General features: G+C 41.6%; 1 long non-coding RNA gene across 4 annotated transcripts in view; it reads right to left on the bottom strand.

Annotated features, from left to right (window-relative positions):
• Window positions 1-21,198, bottom strand: part of LOC136645417 (uncharacterized) — a 398,421-nt gene that overhangs the window by 175,949 nt on the left and 201,274 nt on the right. For all 4 annotated transcript variants that reach the window (XR_010794131.1, XR_010794128.1, XR_010794130.1 and 1 more), the window contains one exon: window positions 12,839-12,882. This is a non-coding gene — a long non-coding RNA (uncharacterized lncRNA). The remainder of the gene's footprint in view (window positions 1-12,838; window positions 12,883-21,198) is intronic.

The raw sequence follows: 21,198 nt of genomic DNA, 5'->3' as shown, positions 1-21,198 counted from the left end.
CAGAAGTATGGTCACAGTTCTATGCAATACTGAAACCAGGTTGCTGGAGCTGAACAGCAAACCTATACTAGGCTTCCTGTGGTGCATCTACCTGTTCCTGGATGGAGCACTGCGCACTATTACTACCACTAAAAAGTCTGTTGTGACCCTGCCAAACAGGCACACTGTTGGGCATGGGTTTTTGACCAAACTGATGCCATCTCTGTTTCTTCCACTCTAGAGTAATTCCACAAAACATTGCACAAGAGCTAATGGGAGAATGTGGAACATAAAGAATATCTATAACAGCGATTTTCAGCTAGTGTGCTGTGAAAGGTCCGCAGGAGTTTGGAGCTCTGCAGTTGAAAACTGCTGAAAAGATCACCTAGGTTCTGTGGCTCTGTTTTTAGGGCAACGATCTGTAGTTATAATTTGTCCTTTTTCTTCAGCTGTTAGAGCCAGTGGAGAAAGAGCACCAGACAACTCATTACTACAGACAGTTGCCCTATAAAACAAAACCGCAGAACCTGTAAGAGTCTCCCAGAAGCGGTGGTGTAGCTAGGGGGGTGCAGGGGGTAGCAATTGCACCAGGCATCACTAGTGTCAAGTGAGCTTGACACTAGTGACCAAAATTGTGAAAATCTTGGTATGTATGAATAATACCATCATGTTATATATCATTGGAAAGGTAATTTAATGCAAAATACAATGAAACAAACTGCACTGAAATTTCTGTATTCTATCAAGTGTTATGGCCAATTAACCAGAAAATGAAAACACAACTACCTTAGGGAACAAAAAGTTGATTTTCTTAACTCAAAACCAATCTATGAGACTGATTGTTCTGAGAGCCAATGACAAGTTACTGACATGTTGCAATGACAGCATGAAACCAATAAGGTGTTAATATGAGTCAGCTCTCATTTCCATGTATCATAATATAGTTACCCCTACTAACTGGATAAAAAGGCACTTTTTCAAGTAGTGCTCCTCTTATATTTAGCAGGGGGAGAATAACCACCCCTCTTCACCCCAGCACAGTGTCTCAAACAAATCAGGGGCACACTTTTTATTTACTTAATTAAATTTGATTTTTTTTTGGGGGGGGGGGACTACAAATCTTCTTTGATCCCAGGCAGAAGATAGATGCCTTAGCTATGCCACTGACTGGGGGGAGGCAGCAGAACAAGTGGGTGACAAGCTACTGGGAGGAGGAGGAGGGTTCCTCCTAATTTTCACTTTTTTAAAAGCCTGGGCGTGACATCACTTCCAGGGCAACATTTTGAGCTTGGCACAGTGCTATGGATCATTAGCTATGCCACTGCCTGGAAGCCAGAAGTGACATCACGAGACAAAGACCATAGACATCAGTGTGATGTGAGAGGAAAAATGTTGAAAACTGCTGATCTATAGAAATCCCATGCAATGTTATGTTTATCAACATCATGACTTATAGGGCTTATGAATGGTTTTCATCAGAGAGCACTATCAGTGTTGTGGAAGATCTCACAATGTCTTCCTTGCATTTATGGAAATGTTCTGGATTCTTTCATTTTTCTATTGAGCCAGTATCCTGCTCTAACTCTGAAGTACCATAAGCAGTTTTCTGAACACAGAAGAGCACTTTTAGATACAACTCATTAAATTACCAGCAAAATTTGACTTTCCTTCCACATTCTCTGTCCTCTTCCAGGAATCACGCAATTTGCAGACATTACATTTGTCTGCACCAAAGAAACAAGTGATGCTGCCAAACTCTCTGAGCTCAGCTGGGTCCACTGTCACTGGGCTCCTTCCCTCCCAGAACAGTCTTATTGCTGGCCATTATGCCTAGTCATTGTGTAACCTGAATGTTTGAGTACATAAACTACGTATTTTTTTCCTTCTTTTCTTTTCTTCTTCCCCTTTTGTTTGTACAATATTTCTTAGCTTCTAATCCTGTGTGGGTTTTTTAAAATTCATGTTCTGCACCTTAAAAAAAAGCAGGCATTTTATAAATATATGGGGTGGTCAACTATGGAAGGCTGGCACCAATCTGGTCTTTTGAACATTCACATCACAAGCCCATTCAAGCCCATTGCATGCCCTTTTTTGGGCATGCAACAGGAACACTCTGACAGTTTGATTGGTTTTTGGAACAAGCACCCAACTGTCACCATTCCCTAGCAGAAAGAAAAATAAAAACAGCCTCATATGCAGACTTCAGAATGAAGCCATTCTGTGAAAGGGGCAGCAGCAGCCTGCTAATCAGAGATGTTTCTTCAACCACTCCCATTACCCTCTGCAATTGTGCTAAATTTTTCAGGTTCCTACTTATCTATTTTAAGTTCGTCTACAGTGCTGTCAGTTCCTGTGGCCACTGGAGAAAGAAGTGAACCATAACATTTGCTATCTTGACTTCTTATAGAATAATCTTGAACTGGATACAGAAACAGAAAGCTGATAATACTGTTCAATATTGTTACAAAGTGGAAGTTAATGCTGCACTCCTTCTTTTGTCATGGCAGTGCACTTTGTGGTATAGTACAGAGGGCATTAGAGGTGAAAACTGACATCCAACTGTAATGGATCCTATCAACAATAACTGGCATGTATCCCTTAACATCCCGTTTGGTTAATGGGCAGCCAAATCAAATGCTGGATTTACGTTGATAGATCTCACGACCCTTTAGAGCAGCCATTTTTAACTTTTTCAGCTCACATCACACTGACAAAGCACTAAAATTGTCAAGGCACACTCCCAGTTTTTTACTTACATTAAATTACTACATTACAATTAATTTTTAATTAATATAATTAATACAGTTAATACAATTAAATCATTACATGACAAAGGGCTCAATCCTAACCAGGTCTACTCAGAAGTAAGTCCTATTTTGTTCAATGGGGCTTACTCTCAGGAAAGTGTGGTTAGGATTGCAGCTAAAGACTCACAAGAAGTTTGGAGAGTATGAAGTTTGGAGTAAATGTGATTCTGGAAAGGAGGAAAATTTTATTAAAGTGTAATGCCAGAAAGTGCATTAGAGAGGTCAGACTGAGCTCATAGTGGGGTGAGGGACAATGAAGACACATGATTGAAAGAAGTGCAGGATTCAGCTGGACGGGGTGGGGGAGAATGTGAGGAAAGTGATCCTGGAGCTTTGAAAGTTTCGGAGGAGTAAAGGGAGGTACAGTAAGAGAGGTGTTAACTGCGATTATGAGATTGGGGGGGCTGTGCCTGTGGGAGGGAGTGGAGTGGGGAGAAGTGCCAATTGCCTGCTCCTGTATTTAAGAAAAAAGAGTGTGACCAAAAGTCCAATCCTAGGCAATATGTCTACTCAGAAGTAAGCCCCACTATAGTCAATGGGGCTTACTCCCAGGTAAGTGTGGAGAGGATTGTGGCCCAATGCCCTTCCCCTAAAAGGCAAAAGACAAGGCAGGGAGTCTTTGGGGAGTCGCTTTGGGGCGTTGCAGGCAAACTGGGGTACTTGGACCCTTTTAGCCAGCCAGTTCTTGGGCTGGTGGCCTCAGCAGACTCGCTCGCTTCCTATCTGCTTATCCGCTCCTGCCTCCCTCATTCTCACTCCAGACCTCTCTGCCTGGACTTAATACCCAATCCTAGGCATGTCTACTCAGAAGTAAGCCCCATAATAGTCAACTGGGCTTACTCCCAGGTAAGTGTGGTTAGGATTGTGGCCCAAAGCCCTTCCTCTGAAAGGCGAAAGGCAAGGCAAGGAGGATCGCCTTGGGCAGTTGCAGACAACTGTGGCAGGAAAAGGGGCTTTCATGGACCCTTCGCCAAGCCAGCCAGTTCTTGGGCTGGTGACCTCAGCAGACGCGCTCCCTTCCGACCTGCTTGCCTGCTCCTGCCTCCTCACTCACTCTGCAGACCTCCTCCAGGCATCTCTGGCTGCCCAATCAGCTCCCGGGGCGGACTTGATACCCAATCCTAGGCATGTCTACCCAGAAGTAAGCCCCATAATAGTCAACGGGGCTTACTTCCAGGTAAATGGGGATCGGGTTGCAGCCTTCCTCTAGCTCAGCAGCAGGAGATGCAAAGCAGCCACGGCTGCACCCTTTTCACAGCCTCGGCTGTGAGGGTCAAAGCAGCCACTTCTCCCCAGTGCTCACGGTTGCTGCCTGCCTCCTCTGGCCCCGCAGCACACCTGGCCCAGCGGCTGCCACTGCAAATGGCTGGAGGTCCTGCACATGCACCAGTGGCTCCCAGACCTCTGCCTATGCAGGTACAATGGCAGTTGGGGGAGGATCAGATTGGGAACTTGCCAAACTGGGCAGGGGCAGTTTGGGGTGAATCATGTAGCAATGGTGCACGCCAAGATCCTACCCCCCTTTCCTGGCCCAACATGCCACCTAAGTCTTCTTGGACTTATGCCCGCTAAAGAACTGGTGTAGGTTCAAGGAGATCCATTAGAAACCAGGTAGCCTAAGGGGAGGTAAGCAAAAAAGATTTTTAATTATGTCTTCTGAACCATCTGGTCATCCTTCACCATAGCATGCAGTGCACACTCCTTTATGGGCTAAAGGGGAATTGGGCTGTATAGGATTGGGCTGTAAGGAGAACCCAAATCTGCTAAGGCAGTGGTTTCAAACGTTTTAGCACTGGGACCCACTTCTTAGAACAACAATCTGTTGAGACCCACAAAAGTGATGTCATTAACCCGGAAGTGATTTCATGACCAGAAGTGACATCGCCAAGTAGGAAAAATTTTAGCACCCCACAGACAACTAAATCAAATCAATCAATCAAGTAAATTAAAAGTTTACAATCAATATAAGTTTCAACATGCATTTAAAAAAAGAAGAACCCTCCTACGCCTCCCAAGTAGATGCTGATCAGTTAAAAAAAAAATTCTCCAAACATCCCAAAATCTGCAATCCTATCCACACTTACCCGGGAGTAAGCCCCACTGACTATCATTGTTTAAAGCATATTCATAGTAGCCTATTAAAAGTACAGATCTGTAACATTTCCCCAAATGCAGTCACATACTATGGTAGCATCAAGTCTAATACAGTAAAAATAAAATACACATTGAAATGAATGGGAACAGACTTGAAATTGACTCATGACCCACCTAGTGAGTTCTAATCCACTGTTTGAGAAAAGCTGGGCTAAGGGCATCTTTATATTTATAGTACAACACCCTGTTCCAATATTGGCTGGCCAGATGCTTCCAGAAAGCCCATAAGCAAGGTATGAAGGTAAGAGTTTCTTCTCCCTCTTCTGTGCCCCTGCCCTACAAGCAACTCATTTTCAGTGGCATTCTGCATCTTGAGGCTCCATACAGCTCCAGTAACTGACAGATCTATGTGCCCATTCCCACATCTTTTGGTGTTACATTCCCCATTTTATACTATGTATAGTATGAAAAATTACTTTTGTCTGTTCTGAATCCACCACATATCAGTTTTACCAGGTAACACTAAGCTGCAGACCTATGAAAAAAGTAATGTTTTTCTCTATTCATTTCACATTACACCACTACACCATTGGCCAGTTCATTCCCAGTTCACTCCCGAATTGGCCAGTTCACTCCCTTGGCCTTTTCAGCCACACTAGACGCTGTTCCAGAACCACCTTTCAGAGCGCTGTTCCAGAACCACCTTTCAGAGCGTGATACCATAGTCTTTCGAGACTGAAGGTTGCCAACAAGACTACACCATATAAATTTTTGCCCTTCACATACAGGATTGCTTCAGAATGCATTATTCAGGAAGCTATAATGATAATAATACACGTATTTGCTCCTCCTCTGCTGGTATGTCAATTTTGTAACATGACAATTAGATACAATAAATAATGAAGTCCTTTTGGCTTTCAAGTACCATTTGACAATGAATGAATCCATATTATAGTCTGATCTTTAAAACAATTCCCTTGAGATTTATATATCCCCCTCACTAGATCCATATTGGCCAACATTATTTGTGCCAACAGAGTGATCAGTTATCACTGATTTCTCAAGCTGCTTCACTTTTCAACAGTGATGAAAATAGTGATCTGTTTCTTACTGCAATTGTGACAAATCAGCTTTTCTATCAATACCTTTTCTACCGTTCATTGCCCTGCCACCAGCAAGCTGCTTACTTGCTAGATGTTGCAACATGCTTTATGGCACATTTTTGACACCCTAAGCTGGTGCAGCGATACCATATAGTATTCCAATTTGACTAACATGAATGCAATTATACTTTGTGACAGGCTTATTATTGAAGGAGTAATGTGAACATGTTAACAAAAGGTGTGCATTGTGAACTATAGATGTATTGTTTGTGGTTTTTATTGGCTTTAAACTGTGAGTGTTCAGAGTGGTGCAGACTCATGACTAGGAATTGTTTTAGGGACCTTCCCTCAAAAGCACCAGCACTGGTTAGGACTGGGCTCCCTGTATCTATATTCTTTATTGCAGAATAAATCTGGCGAGCCAGTGTGAAATGGTTCACAAAACCATTCACAAAAACTGTATGCAGTTCTCAAATTATGAGGACTATTCTGAAACTAAGTACCGCTTGGCTGTTAAAAAAACAAGACTTAAGGAAAACAATTTAATTCAGTTCAAAAGTTAAATACCATGGCCACACTACATCTCCATGCAATCTCCATCTGAATTGAAGCAATTGTCATGTCTTGGGACAAGCTTCTTTATCCCCTACATGAAGAACATTCCTGCCAGGCAGCTCTGCCAGCTGGTAACCCCTTCTGCAGATCTCTGTGTGCATGCGTGCATTGTCATGCATAAGAAGCAGACCCATGTCAGCAGCATTTTATTCTCCTGCCTCCCAGGTGATTGTTGTCCTTTAAGGTCCTTTCTTTAAGGTCCCAGAACACAGTGCCAGACAGACAAGCAAACAGTCAAAGTTTGTTTGGCAAGTGCACTGTTTGGGCTATTTGAGCGGTAAGCTCCATAAGTCAACCGCAGTTCAAACAAACTTTCTCCAACAAGAAGCTAATGGGACCTTAAAGGAAGGACCTTAGGATGACAATCACCTGGAAGGTAAGAGAGTGATCAGGAACTAAAGGAGAGTAATGCTGCTTCTTCTGCATGACAATCCATGCACACAGACACGGCCCCCTGCGTGGAAATCCACCCCCTCCCACTCACCTGAGGTTCATGGAGCCTCATGCAACCTAAACCTGCATTGGGGAAGCTTCCTGAGGCTTTAAATTGTGATTCCAGAAAACTGGAAGCAGTTTCCAACTCTGTCAGGAGCCTCAGAGAGACATCCGCAGGGTCCTAGAGTCTTGCGCTTGGGGCATTTGCCCCATCAAACATAATGGGAGGTCTGCCACTGAGCGGTATTTAGTTTCAGAACAGCCCTCGTAAGCCATATTTGTGCTTTCGGATCAGTCATTTTCATTTCTTGTTGCAGGCAAAGGAAACCTACCATTTATATTTAAAATGAGTTGGGTTATTTCCACAACTTTTGGTGGGAGACTTGCTTGGGTGTAATGGCAGAAGTCAGCTATGAATGAAAATAAAATAGCCACACATATTTGTGTTTTTGCCAAAACAAATAAGCTTAGAGTTAATGAAAGCTTTGGTATGCTTAAAATGTAAACTTTATATCCATATGAACTTTGGAAACACCAGTGAAGTTATTCATTCCACAGACCTTTACTACTTTCAAACCAAAATGGTGAATTGTCAAAGTGAGCCATTTTAAGGTATTTGGCTAAAGGTATGACATTAATTTTCAGGTGGGTGACATCTTATGCATTCTTACAATAACTAAGTTGACATGGAATGTAGGTTGAGTTTCTGATGAAAACCACTTGGATAGAGGACAGATAAGGAATTCTCCATTTTCATTTATTTTGCTTAACTTCTACTTGGAAAAAATAATATTCGCCTGTCACTTCATTTGAAAAAGGTTATATAAAATAGAACACTAGATCCTGTTTTCCAGAGAGGAATAGATGCCTCAGTTAGCATTTGGATTTGCTAAATTATATTCTAGATTATTGAATCACCTCAAATGATTTATACTTTCACATGGCTACCTTATACATGGCTTTATACCTACACATTTATACCTACACATGGCTTACTCATGAGGAAGCTACTTGAACCATTCACTAATGAAACTAGGCTGTATCTCTAAAACTAGACGTGATAGGACAAAACGGACGCCATTTTTGGAATCAGCACCCCAAATTCATATCAAACCACCATAAATTTTGGGAAAAACTTTTCTGACCCTCAATTTTGTAGGCCTGTGTAATCCATCATAACAATTTTTCCAGTATTATTACAGATCAAATAAAAGTCTGGCACTACTGTATAACAGATTACCATCATGCTCTACAGCTCTAATCCTATGCAGGACCAGCACAAAGTGTGCAGTAATGCTGATGCAGCATTCTCTGCATGCTATGGGCTAGCCAAGGACCAGGCAGTAAAAAAGAGCATTTTGACTTACCTCCCTATTGGCTGCCTGATCCCCAGAGATCGCCTCAGATTTACACCAGTTCTTTGGCTAGCATTGGATTTTAAATTGTTATTTTTTTAAAAATTTGTGTATTAACTTCTGTTTTATTTTTTTGAGGTTGCAATCCTAAATGTGCCCTGGGCCGCTGCAAGTCCCTTGCGTGAGCCCAGGAGGGTCTCAAAAGTGCCGTGAACCATGTTTGCACCTCCAAGGAAGCAAGCTGTGTCAGTGCACAGAGGTGTGCTAGACCATGGAGACTAGATCCAGCCTCCATAGTGGCGGCAGCAGGTGAGTTCACACTGGCTGAGCTCAGCCAGTGCAGGGGTCTGGAGGGTGGGGAGGAGATGGGAATGGTGTTCTGGGGCAGGGGAAAAATGGAATTCCTGGGAGTGGGCAGGCGGGGAGTGGGAGGTGGGGCCAGGAGCTGGCCGTTATGCCAGAACCTAGCCCCGTTCCTGGACAGCACGGTGCAGCTCTGGGCTGCTCCATTCTGCACCACCTCATCAGGTGGCTCAGATCTGAGTAGACCCATTGGGGTTGCTGCCGCTTTACCTGGGACAAGGGAAAAGTTTCCCCTTGCCTTGGACTGAGCTGCAGTCAGCCCCAACCTTGCGCTGGATGCAGCGCAGGCCTGCTGACCTGCCTGTTCCAGCACAAGTTAGGATTGCGTTGTGAGTAAGACACCTTGAGCTTCTCAAAGGTATAAATGTTTCAAATAAATAAAAAAAGTTTATGGAGCCTCTGCAGCGGCTCTGGGCCGGGAAGTGGGGATAGGATCCAGTATGTGCTGATGTCACTGAGATCCATTCCCAGCCAGGTTGGATCCCTCCCTTCATCTGCCACCTAACTGGCAATGATGGAGGTTCTGCAGGCTGCTGTCACTCAAGCTCACAGCCTTCTGGGTCATGTACTAACAGTAGCTCTCTGCAGAACAGTGGAGTGGCTGTGGCAGCAGCAACCACTGATGGACCACAAAATCCATCAGCATATCACACGCATAGGACTGGGCCATTAATGTACATAATTTAACAAAGATAATTTATGGTGCTTAATATCCTCCAAAATACAGCCCCAAAATATCCATCCAGGTCCTCTCCTCTATTACATGAGTACATACGTATTAAATTACAAATAAGATCCATTAACAACAGTCATGATCTAAAAACATGATAAACCTCAATAGAGAGCATCGTCGTTTTTCCTCCAGTTTACTTCCTTTGGCATGTACTGTAAATAAGCTTATGTAGCACTTGCTTTCAATGGGAGAGCAAGCGCTCTGTGCAATTCTACTGTACTAGCAGCTGCTTTCGGCAGCTTGTTTCTAACAAGGAAGACACAGCCATAAGGTTAAACTGTAAACTGGCAGTGCACTCCTACACATGTCTATTCTAACTAAGCCCCATTGAAGTCAATGCAGCAGTTCCCAAATTGTGAATCTGGGACCCACCAGTGGGTTGTGACCCAATTTTTGATGGTTTATGAACCTGCAGGGCAGATTAGGCTATGTGCATCAAGGGTTAAACAAGCTGCTACTGCCGGGGGGGGGGCACTGCTGCCTAATTGTACCCCTTGGCATTTATAAATCAGGCAGCAGCCTCTAAGGCCTCTAAAAAGTTTGGGAACCACCGGTTTAATAGAGCATATTTCCAGCTAAGTGTGTATACATTTATAGCCTTAACGTTTTAAAACTTCTTCCATTATTTCCTACTTTTCCCCCTTCTTTCTCCTTTATAGAGTTTCTTCACAAAATTTCTCTCCATGTGCATGAGAATTTCCCTTCGGGAACAAATTTTCCAACTTCTGTTAAAATTATTCTAAGAAGCATAGTAAAAACACAAAACAAACCCACAAACAGGAGTGCAACCATCACCATAGGACCTCTCTCAAGTCTGCTTTTGTGCATCAAAACTCTCTCTCATGTGAGTGAGACTGAGCAGAGGCTGAGCAACTTAGTCAGAGAAGGAAGGATGAGAGAAAGGGAAAGCATACTGTACTGTTGCAGGAGAGGAGTTCATTTTGAGCCATCTTAAAAAGAAGATTGCCACCTGCCTGTCATTGCCTGGTACATTTCCCTCTTATTAAAGAAAAATCCTTAGTTCTTTCACTAAGGAACATCTTAGTTCATCTATAATAAGCAGGGCTTTCCATAGTTTCCTGAACATCCAGGGAAGTATCACAATCAGAGTCGAACTACAGCTCACCAAGGCAAACTCGCAAATACAAGTAAGAGAGGAAACTGAGGTCACAGGACAGCACACTGTTCTTTCAAAATCAATTAGATCACACAGCAGTATCTCTGATGGACCGAATATCAGTTGCTGTCTGCAAACTCGGCTGTGTTTTCTGTCACTGTAATTGTTTTCTTTTCCCCACTAGATGGCAGTCACTTCACCTTAATATAAACGCAAATGGTTGCCACATGTGCAACAAACAATGGTATTCTTTGTGTTTGAAACAGCAGCATAAGAACATTTATTTTCACCTTCAGCACTTTTCTGGAGATTGGCTGGCTAATGTAGATCAAGCTATGCACTCCTATCTAACCCAGCACTGAGAATGTGACATTGTATCTTATACTGCAGTGAATATTGTATATTTTTCAACTACATGTGAAAATGTTTTTGCCATAATAATTGACCTGTAAACCTTTTAACTTACACATCCAGTTCACAGTTCACCCCATCTATCTGAAACTTCCTATATGCCCAACTTTTACAATAAGAATTTAGAGTTTTAGATGTATCTTGCATATTCATTTGTGTTATAATATTTTGTATTGCACTTTTGAGGGTTTAGAATGCCTCATATATTATTTTCTTATAATAGAACAATCCTGTAAGGCAGAGCTTCCCAAATTGCAGCTTCACGACACCCCAGCCAGAAAAGCCCCATCTCTGCTTCCTTAAGGGGTGGGGCAAGGATTAAGGGAGTCACATGTTTGCCACGATCATGCCACTGCCATGGGCAATGACTTTACCCCTGGCAGTGCCAGCCTTCTGGAGAATGTATGGAGTCTGTGGACCCTCTGCAGGGCTCCCCAAGCCTCAGAACAGCTAAAAATAGTAAGCTTGACCCACTTCCAGTTTGCGATCATGAAACTGGAAGTGGGTCACAATAGCTATTTTTAGCTGTTGGGGGAGTCCTGCAGAGTGGTTTGTGGGCTTCCCACACACCCTAGAATGGCTGGCACTGCCAGAGATAGTTTTTTTTAAAAAACCTCTTGTCCCTGGCAGCAGCATGTTCATGGTGATGGTGTCACTGTCTTTGCCCCTCCCCCCACTTACAGCAGTTCCCAAACATCCAGAGAGTTTAGGAAGTGCTACTGTAAGGTGAGTTATCAGTATATTGCAGATAGCTGAGCAAGGCTGAGAGGTTTCCTAATAATTTCACAGTACAGGCAAGGCTCAAGTCACAGATTTCCAGATTTGTAGCTCCTGTTTCTTACCTACAATGCTACACCAGCCCTCAAAGTTAGTATCGCCATATCGAGAACTAAAGCAAGAAAAAGCAAACCAAACATTGTCATTAAAGATGCTCTCCATCCAGCTCCTTGCAAATTACATTGTTTCAAGATTAAGATTATGCTCCTTATGATGCATGAGCATAAAGGCCTTCAGAATGCTGTAATGATGACCCATATGGTAGGTTCATGGTAGAGCCACCCTCAGAGGCTGGCCATGTGCTGACAACCCAAGTCTGTCAGAAGCCCCAACTGCACCAAAGCTCTCACTTTGCACAGAGGAGCCAAGAAGCAGTGTGTTCAATCAACCACATGAACAAACACACAGCCTGACTGGTTTTTGTGTGTCTGTGATGTGGGGCTAGATGCTAGAAAAGCACATGGTCAGTATTGTTCTGTATAACTGATAGTAATAACAGCCTAACAGCAGTTTCACTCCCAGATCATCAAAAAAACCCAGTCATCCCAAAACCCATGGGGTTCTGCCTCTGTAAATGCTCTAGAATTATTTTTTTTCCTTTGCACAAAGGTTTCCACACCAGTCTAACTCAGGAACCAGAATCTTTTGTCTCAGGAGTTGGTCCTCTAGCAAGGTCAGACGTCATGTGAGAAAGTCCTGCCTCTTGCCCTTGCACCCCCCAATAAAACATGCGAAACAAAGGCTTGGATTTAAATTGAGGCTCTGGAGCCCTACTGACTAGAGCAGTGAGAAATGATGCTAGCAGTCACCTGTGCTTCTCCACCTCACAACAAACGTACCAATCAGGTACTTTGCTTTTACTGCCTTTTTCTCATGTGGCTAGCGGGGGATGGGCAAGATCAGCCAGCACATGACAGACTCATGCCACCGGGATTCTATTTGAAGGAACCTACTGAGCATAACATGTCTGAGGGCCCTTACAATCTTCAAGTCGCTATTAGCTCACAGACACTTCAAACAGTAATTTCAAATAAAGAAATAAAACTTACCTCTAGGTTCTGAAAAGTTAGAAATCTCTGGGGCATCTAGACACCTAAAAAAGTGAAACAAATCAAGATAAGTGTGAAGGTATAAAACTATCATTCACTAAAGTTCCATCGATATAATTCAGTACCCCACTGCTAACAAACGTTACATACTGAACAAGTTACGATTGTTTACATGAACCTTTGAAATTCAGGTCGACTGAAGTCAGTAGCCCTGATTCAACTATACCAGAAGGTCCCAAAAAGCAGGAAACTAAAGGGGCACAGAGCCCACATACTAAGGAAGGATTCATTGTGGATCAGGATCCTGTGAAAAAATTCAAAGCAACTGCTTCCACCGGTAAGGTCATGATCACTGTGTTTTGGGACTGTGAGGGCGTCATACTCATTGATGTGATGCCAAGAGGCAGCACCATTAATTCTGAAGCTTATGTGAAGACATTAACCAAACTCAAGAAGCGCTTCCAGCGACTTCGGCGCCATAACAACCCAGGTGAATGTTTGATTCAACATGATAACGCTCGGCCTCACACAAGTTTGAGGACTTCGGAACACATCACTAAACAGGGTTGGACTATGTTACCCCATCCACCCTACAGCCCTGACCTAGCTCCCTCAGACTTCCACTTGTTTGGGCCATTAAAGGATGCCATTCGCGGAATACATTTTGAGGATGACGAAGAGGTGATTCGCACAGTGCAGAAATGGCTTTGTGGCCAGAACAAGGAGTGGTACCGACAGGGCATACATGCCCTTGTGTCTCGCTGGAGGAAGGCCATAGAACTGGACGGAGATTACGTGGAAAAATAGGGAGTGTAGAAGAAACATCATTCTTTCTTGTGTGTAAGTTTCATTGTGTTCAATAAATAATTGTTGAAGAAAAAAAATGTGGTGCATTACTTTCTGGGTGACCCTCGTATACGAGAGGTTTGGATTTGGTAGACAAGGAAGCTTATAGTTGGTCGTTCTCAAATCGGGCACACAGAATATGACAGGCCTGCTGTGTCTTTCAGAGTTTAGGAGAAGTGGGGTTCTGCCACTTGTGGCTTCTGCCATCTTTACAGCTTTTGATCTGGAAACCCTACGAAAGCAAGAAGGGTGGGGAACTGAACTGAATTTCATGTATCAGTATGTAATGAATAGCTAATTATCTGACCAAAGGCTTCTAGTTTTAAATATAATAAAAGCTCCATTTTCTGTCTATCCAGTTATTTTTCTAACTTTTCCAATTCCATGCTTTTGCTATTTTCTTTTCCTCTTATTTTGACATTCTGTCTCTTTGCTGTTGAACTTCCCTTGTACTTTCCCCTGTAATTCCCACAAGAGAGGCTCAGAGAACATCAGGGTTAATAAGAATACGGAATCAGCATTCTGTAATTGACTATTCCCACTTAATATTACGAGTAGTACTATTACTATGAAATTCACAGACAATACAGGGTCAGGATGAATAGGAGACAGCAAGAGAAGAGAAGCGACAAGACCTTGAAGACCTTCTCAGAAACTCTGAGAAGCAATCAAGGGCCTGAAAGGACTCTTGGGGCATCTTCTTCCCTACCTTGCCAATGGCCAGGGGTGGTATGACTGAGAATGCCACCTGATGCCATCTCAGGTCCACCACCTCTGAGTTACAAAAAGACACAAAACTCTTACAATGCTCCTTGTGGACTATCATCAAATCCAGAAGTGTAGGACTTCCAGTTTTATTACTTCATTTATGCTGTCCCTGAAAATAAAACTCTATGTCCCAGACTTCCAGGTTTGAGGACAACCTTGTTTTGACGTTTTGACACTTGTCCCAGATTCAGTGACAAACACTGTTTGATGACTGTGTGCGAAGACCACAATAAGGAATGATCTGCTTCTTTTTTAAGCGAGTGGAAAGCAGATCATTGTGGCTTGCAAGCCACACATAGCCGTAGCATATGTGATAGTGATGACAATGGCAGATTCTGGGTGAAAGACACCCCAAATCCACCATGCCACAGACCCCTTGCACTCTGCTGCTGATGCAACCTGTATCATCTGGCCTCATGGATAGGCCAGCTCTGTCAGTGACTATTGAAACACCTTGTAACTTGAACAATGATCACAAAGAAGCAGCCAAGGCTTTGAAGCTCTGTCACCATCTTCTGAGAAACAATCTGAGACAACCCTGATTTTAAACCTTCCGGAACATGTTTGTTTTATCTTGTAAATTGCGTTGAGTTCCTTTGCCAATGTGGTGTAAAAACGATGCAAATAAATAATTAAAATTAACATACACCTAGAAAACATAAAGGTCAAGTTAGACTTCAAAAAAGTCCAGAAATGAAGAGCCCAGGGTCAAATTGAGGTGGTGTATAGTGAATAATGATAGAATCTCAGGATGGGGCTTCTTGCAAGCTCCATAACATAACAACTGGGAGCAGGCACCCACACATTCAATACATGTTGTATTTTTATCATTGAATATTTTTCAGAGGAGAAGTAAAATATGCTTCTTGGGGGGAGAGGTCATTTTTCTTTCTGTTCACAGCCAATGTTTACATCACAGCCTGATGCTCCTTCACCACATTTTCTTCACTTATTTTCCCTCACTGGCTGAGAGCATGCAATTTGAGTGACATCACTATGAGCAAATTAAGATACGCGCTGGTGGGCAGGAACACATTCCAGTTACCAAAGACAGCCATACCAATGTGCCCTGTCCTGCCACAGAAGCCACTGCAAAATGGCAAGACAGGAAGGGTTGGCTCAGTTGTCTGCTAAATGAGACATATTCCACACCATACAGCAAACACATGCGACTGAACACGTTTCTACACACTGTTGTAAAAGACACTGTTTCAAATTCCATTTTGTCCATATTAACCAATTTACTGGTTTATGCCCTAACAAGGCAAATATTGGGGGGGGGGGGAAGGTTAAATATATATTTTATTCAAATATGAAATTTATATTATTTTAGTCATTTTCATACGAATGACAGTTGTCTTTTGTTGCTTTTTTTGTATCAAAACATGTATTCCTGCAAGCTGCCTTTCTTCTGATAAAAAGACATATATATTTCAATAAATTACTAATTATGAACAAAGAGTACAATTACCAATGAGTCAGAATCAGCATCTTAATATGGCTGGTTTGTTTTTAATTCATATGAATTAATACACTTGCTAAAAATATATATAGTTGGTACAAGTGTCAACAAAGAGGGGGAACAATCAAGATTGGGACTATGATGAGGGCAAGGGTTCTCCCAATGTGTTCCTTATCCACACAAGCCTCTTCCCTTTATTTTAGGGAAAATAAGAGCACATAAGGACGAGTGACATGCTGAACATTATGTGTAGTTCGACTCTAATACATCGTCATATGGGCATACCACACACACACACACACACACACCCTTCTACCTCATGGCTAAAATAAAGCATGGGGAAGAAGGAGGTGGTCTTAAAAGGAAAAGTGGTAGGATGGGATTTGTAACCCTCCTTCCCAGCTGCCCCCCCCAATTCCCTTCCTTCCACTCATCCACCAATCCCCCAAACTCCTGCTTTCCTCTCCCACACTCCATATACTGAGGTGCAGTGACAGGAGCATTCTGGCAGTGGTGCTGTAGCAACAAGGCAAGAAACATGAGAAGTGTCTTCCCTTTTCTAAAAGTTCATGTACTGTGTAATGTACATTTTTGGAAAATTACATTTAGCAGAGGGCCAGGCATCAGGATCGGGAAGTGGAAAGAGTGGCTTGCTGTGATCTGCTGCCTATGTGCTACCTTGACCAATGCAAGGACAGAAAAAGAGACCTTCCTCTCTGTATGCCCTGCTGCTTACATCACTGCTGCCACATCACTGTTGTGTTAGCCCAGTGAATGGTGTGGGAGAGGTGGAGGTGAGGCTCATTTATTTCCCAAATCAGATTCCTATGTATTCCCCCCCCTTTTTTTTATTTAAATAAAAGGGAAGTGGCTTGACTTATTTCCCAAGCAAACCAACAGACTCATGGGAAAAGTCACCCATTTCATGTGTCCACACATGACTGTGTGGACAAAACAAGTGGCAGTTTCAGGTAAGGACCATCTCCTAAAAAGCCATGCTGGACCGAATAATGCATGGCATACATTGCCTCTTATTAATTTGCACACTTTGGATGCCCGCGCACTCACAAGCTGCTGTTTTCCAAAGGCAGATATGGAAGAGGAGGGGATGATTCCCCTATATTCTGCTTTTACCTGCTCTGTGAAAAGGAATGTAGAAGTAAAAAGAATTACTTTTGCTTACTAACAATTCCTCCTCTTTAACTATGTTTACACATAGGGCAGCTGCAGCTATTTCAAGAACTATCACCCCAGATATTTCAAGCAGATGAATAAGTGTTTCGGACATTATAGGAATTTGTGCACCGCCTTTTTCATTTCCATTGTAATCTGAATGTGCAATCTGAATGCGAGTCTAAATGTGAACTCAAGCACCAAGTGCGTGTCCTTTTTGCTATGTGAACTGCTTTGAGAACTTCCTTGTTGAAAAGTGGCTTATGAATATTCTGTCTAAATCATGAATAAAAATTAAAATGATCTGTTTTACATGCACATGCCCATCTCTCCTGCACAAGCTCCCCATTGAACATGATGGGGAAAGCACACCAAGTGGAAGTTCTTCAATATGCATACTAATGCCAGAGCCATGTTCCTCTTTGGAATTTCACTGAAGAGTGATTTATATAACATGGTTCCTCCTGCTACAAAGTAGGCACTTCATGGTAGATAATCTTTGCTTATGTTACCATTGGGACATACTGTGAATTCCTTTAAAAGACTGAACTCTGTAAGCCACTACTGCTGCCTTCTCATAGCTATCTGGAGAGAAAACTCCTGGAAGGGCTTAGAAACTAAGGAAAATCTGCAGTTACTAGGCAACCACTGACACCTTTCGATAATGCTTCCAGGAGCTGTGAGCCTAGCTACATATTACTCTGTGACTGCAATCCTACACAGTTGTGCTCTAACTATGTGGAAGTAGCCGGGCTCTGACAACAGAGAATTTTCAAGGCATTTTCCAGACAGTCAAGAAAACATTTGATTTATTTGAATTGACATTATGCTGAGAAACAAAAAAAATGCTGTTGGTTGATGAGCTTCTATCACTCGTTATCTAGACCAGCTAATTTTGTATAGCTATAAAGCAAGGAGTATAACATGCAGGTAGACCCTGAATTAGATAGTGTAACTTGTATTTACTCCTAAAAGGTAGTTCACAGAGACATGTCTGCACGGTATTACCTGATTTTATTACCTACAGAGTAGGTCACATTCAATGTCTTCATGTTCAACAGGAAGAGAGCTGATTAGCCTATTGAAATGAATGAATGATCAAACCACAAGATGATTGAGATCATGCCAATGATGATTCCACCATGCTGCTGCTGCATGGTAAAATTGTCTTTCCCAGATGGTTAAATGTTACATAAGACCAAAATTCCCCTGGTAAGAGGTCTCATTCCCTTGTCTGGGTGGGTTCAATATCAGGATAAAAGCTTAGCTTAGAAAAGTTAGCGTGGACGGAGATAGTATAAGCAGTAAAAAATATCTCTAGACAAAAAAAACCACACATCCTCCAACTGATTTCCCCCAAAGCTATTTTAAGTTTATGTTGTAAAACTCTGTTGGATTTGCTTCATGATTATGTTTTCAGAACTAATAAAGTATTATCTCTATAAGCAAAAATACTAAACTGCTGGTCATTATGACAACAGTGATGCTCTGCCCTCCCTTTTTTTTTTTTTTACTGTAGAAAAGGTTATTCAAAGAAGTCAAAATGCAGCCACATCTCTCTCTCTCTCTCTCTCTCTCTCTCTCTCTCTCTCATACACACACAACCAAAAATGCAAAATGCTTCACATCCCAATCTTTGTTTCAAGATCCTTCATTCAGATGAACTAACACAACAGCTACGTAATGAAAGGTTTCAGCTGGAGAATACACTTTATAAATATCCCAGTGTATAATTGTCTATGTTTTAATAGTATCCCAGTGGTTACAATTCTACATAGTTATTTGTGTACAGTATTGCAAGGATGAAAAGTTAGAAGTATCTATGCCAGCCATTTTAAAACTGAAATGTATTTGAGCTTTCCTAGTAATACAAGCATTATGCACAAATGCTACTTTGCCATAATTAGTATTACACAGTGTATCAGTACTGTTAAGTCTGAATATTAAAAAAAAAAAAAAAGGGAGAGCAGCTCTGAGGTTTTTTTTTCTTAAGCAAATTAATCACCGGGGGAAAAACCTGTACAATCTGCAATCATGGTGAGAACTGAATAATTAATACACGGAGCATAAATTGCCTACAGAATACAAAGCGTTCTTTTCTAAGATGATATGACTCAATAATTAACATTTATGTTACTCCAATTTTTCTCCTAAATGTTTAGGACCCTTTTCCTCCTCTCCCTTCAAGCGATCCAATAAATACAAAAAAGCTTTTCTTTAAGAAAGCACAGCATTAGCACTATCCAAGTGATTGTATGGCTACCCATGCATTTTTAATCCAGGCAAACACTATGGACTTCCGAGACATAAACATTCTTACATAGTTTATAATGTAGTCTGAGAAATCACACAATTCTATTATGTAATAATTAAGTTGATTTAAATTTGATAAATCTACATACCAGAAAACACTGTCTTGACAGCAGAATACGCATGTACATATCATAATTGCACTGTCAAATTTACAGACATTCTGTAGTGTTGTATATTTGGAGAACCCAATTCTCCAACATAAATAATTTTAACAATATAAACAGGCATTTACAGGCTTTTGAAAGTAAAATAACATACTTTTCCTAATCGTACAGCCACACAGAAAAAAAATTAGAAGCTTCATCAAAATGATTTTCTTACGAATACTGTTATGGTACTCTAAATATATGAAATTCTACAGGTGTCACAAATGGCTGATATTTTTAAGTGTCATACGTTGTTAACACACATCAATTCCGTTCTAAAAGTATTATTATGGTGTACTAAATCATATTTACAATTTTCAGAGAAAAAAACAAAAATTAAGATGCAAATGCAAAGTAGAACGAGAAAAAATATTGCAAAAAAGATGTATCCAATATGCAAGAAGAGAAAAAAAGCATTCTTAGGAAGTAACTGTTTTCATAAATTCTTTCAAAGTTCTCTGTACAAGTAACAAGTTTAATTGTGCACAAAAATTTTGAACAAAGTATCAAGAAGAAAATTCATTCAAAATGGCATAAAGCGTTTTCATCTTCATCAAACTTATAATATTAGTCCAGATTGAAAGAAAGCAAAATCTTATTTTAAAAGACATTCAATAAAGCTTTCTTAACAAAAGGGTTTGTGGTCCTTTCACAAAAAGAAAACCTTAACCCTTGACCTTTTCTCTGTTAATAGATAAAAACACTGAAAATGTTACGTATCATATGAACATTTGTTTTGCACAAATGCTTTTCTTCTCCATCTAGTCTTGGGTTGGAGAAAAGTACTCTATTCTGAAACAGCACAAGCCTGCTTCTTAACGGTCATGTGACTATTTTTGCTAACAGCCATGTGCTCGCGTATCATTTTACTCTGAAATATCTATGCGGATTTCAGCTCAGCCTGCCTTTGCTTATAATGCATGGCATAAGCTGTGAGGGAGCATGAGAACCATCTCTCTTAAAAGCAAGGTCCTCATAGTTGGCCTGTAACCATGGAAGCAGATGCCTTTTTTTTTTTTTGCTTACCCCTGCTTACCTCTTTGCAGCCACGAGCTGCTCCCTATTGTTAAAAGGGATTTTTCTTCGTCATGACCAAACTTGCCTCTTCTTCAAAGGGCATGATGCTGCAGGTCATCGGTCTAGACTCTTTGCACGGTCCAGAGAACAGCCTTGATGTAACCCTTGCTCCGTCTGTGCCACACCACCAGCCGTGCAACTGCAGACTGTGGGGGGACATTGGAGATCTGTATTTGAAAAGAAGTCTGTCTGATTTTGCCATTGTGCCTTTTCACTCATCGATCGAATGAATATCGAACCTTCTGTCGTTGCATGTGTGAAATAGATAGCTTAGCAAGCACTTTTGAGCCCAAACCTGTGCAAAGGGCCAAAATGTTTTCCTTTACTCCCAAGTAGCGTTCTTCATTAGGTATTTGTTTCTCGTTTATTTTATCCAGTTACTTCTTGATGTTAAGAGACTCCACTGCAACCAAATTCATTTTCCTCAGCTTTCATAAGCAACTAAATTCATTTTCCCTCAGGTTGCATTCCTCAGCCTTATCTTTTGAGTTTTTAAACTTATTTTTTAGGTGATCATGTCTGAGGTTTACTCCTTAACTAAACGTATGTGTTTGATGACTGAAGATGTGAGTGGA

Source organism: Tiliqua scincoides, chromosome 3 (assembly GCF_035046505.1).
Source record: "Tiliqua scincoides isolate rTilSci1 chromosome 3, rTilSci1.hap2, whole genome shotgun sequence".
NCBI lineage: Eukaryota > Metazoa > Chordata > Lepidosauria > Squamata > Scincidae > Tiliqua > Tiliqua scincoides.
The sequence above is the reverse complement of the archived record's forward strand: the minus strand, read 5'-3'. Positions and strand labels throughout refer to the sequence as shown.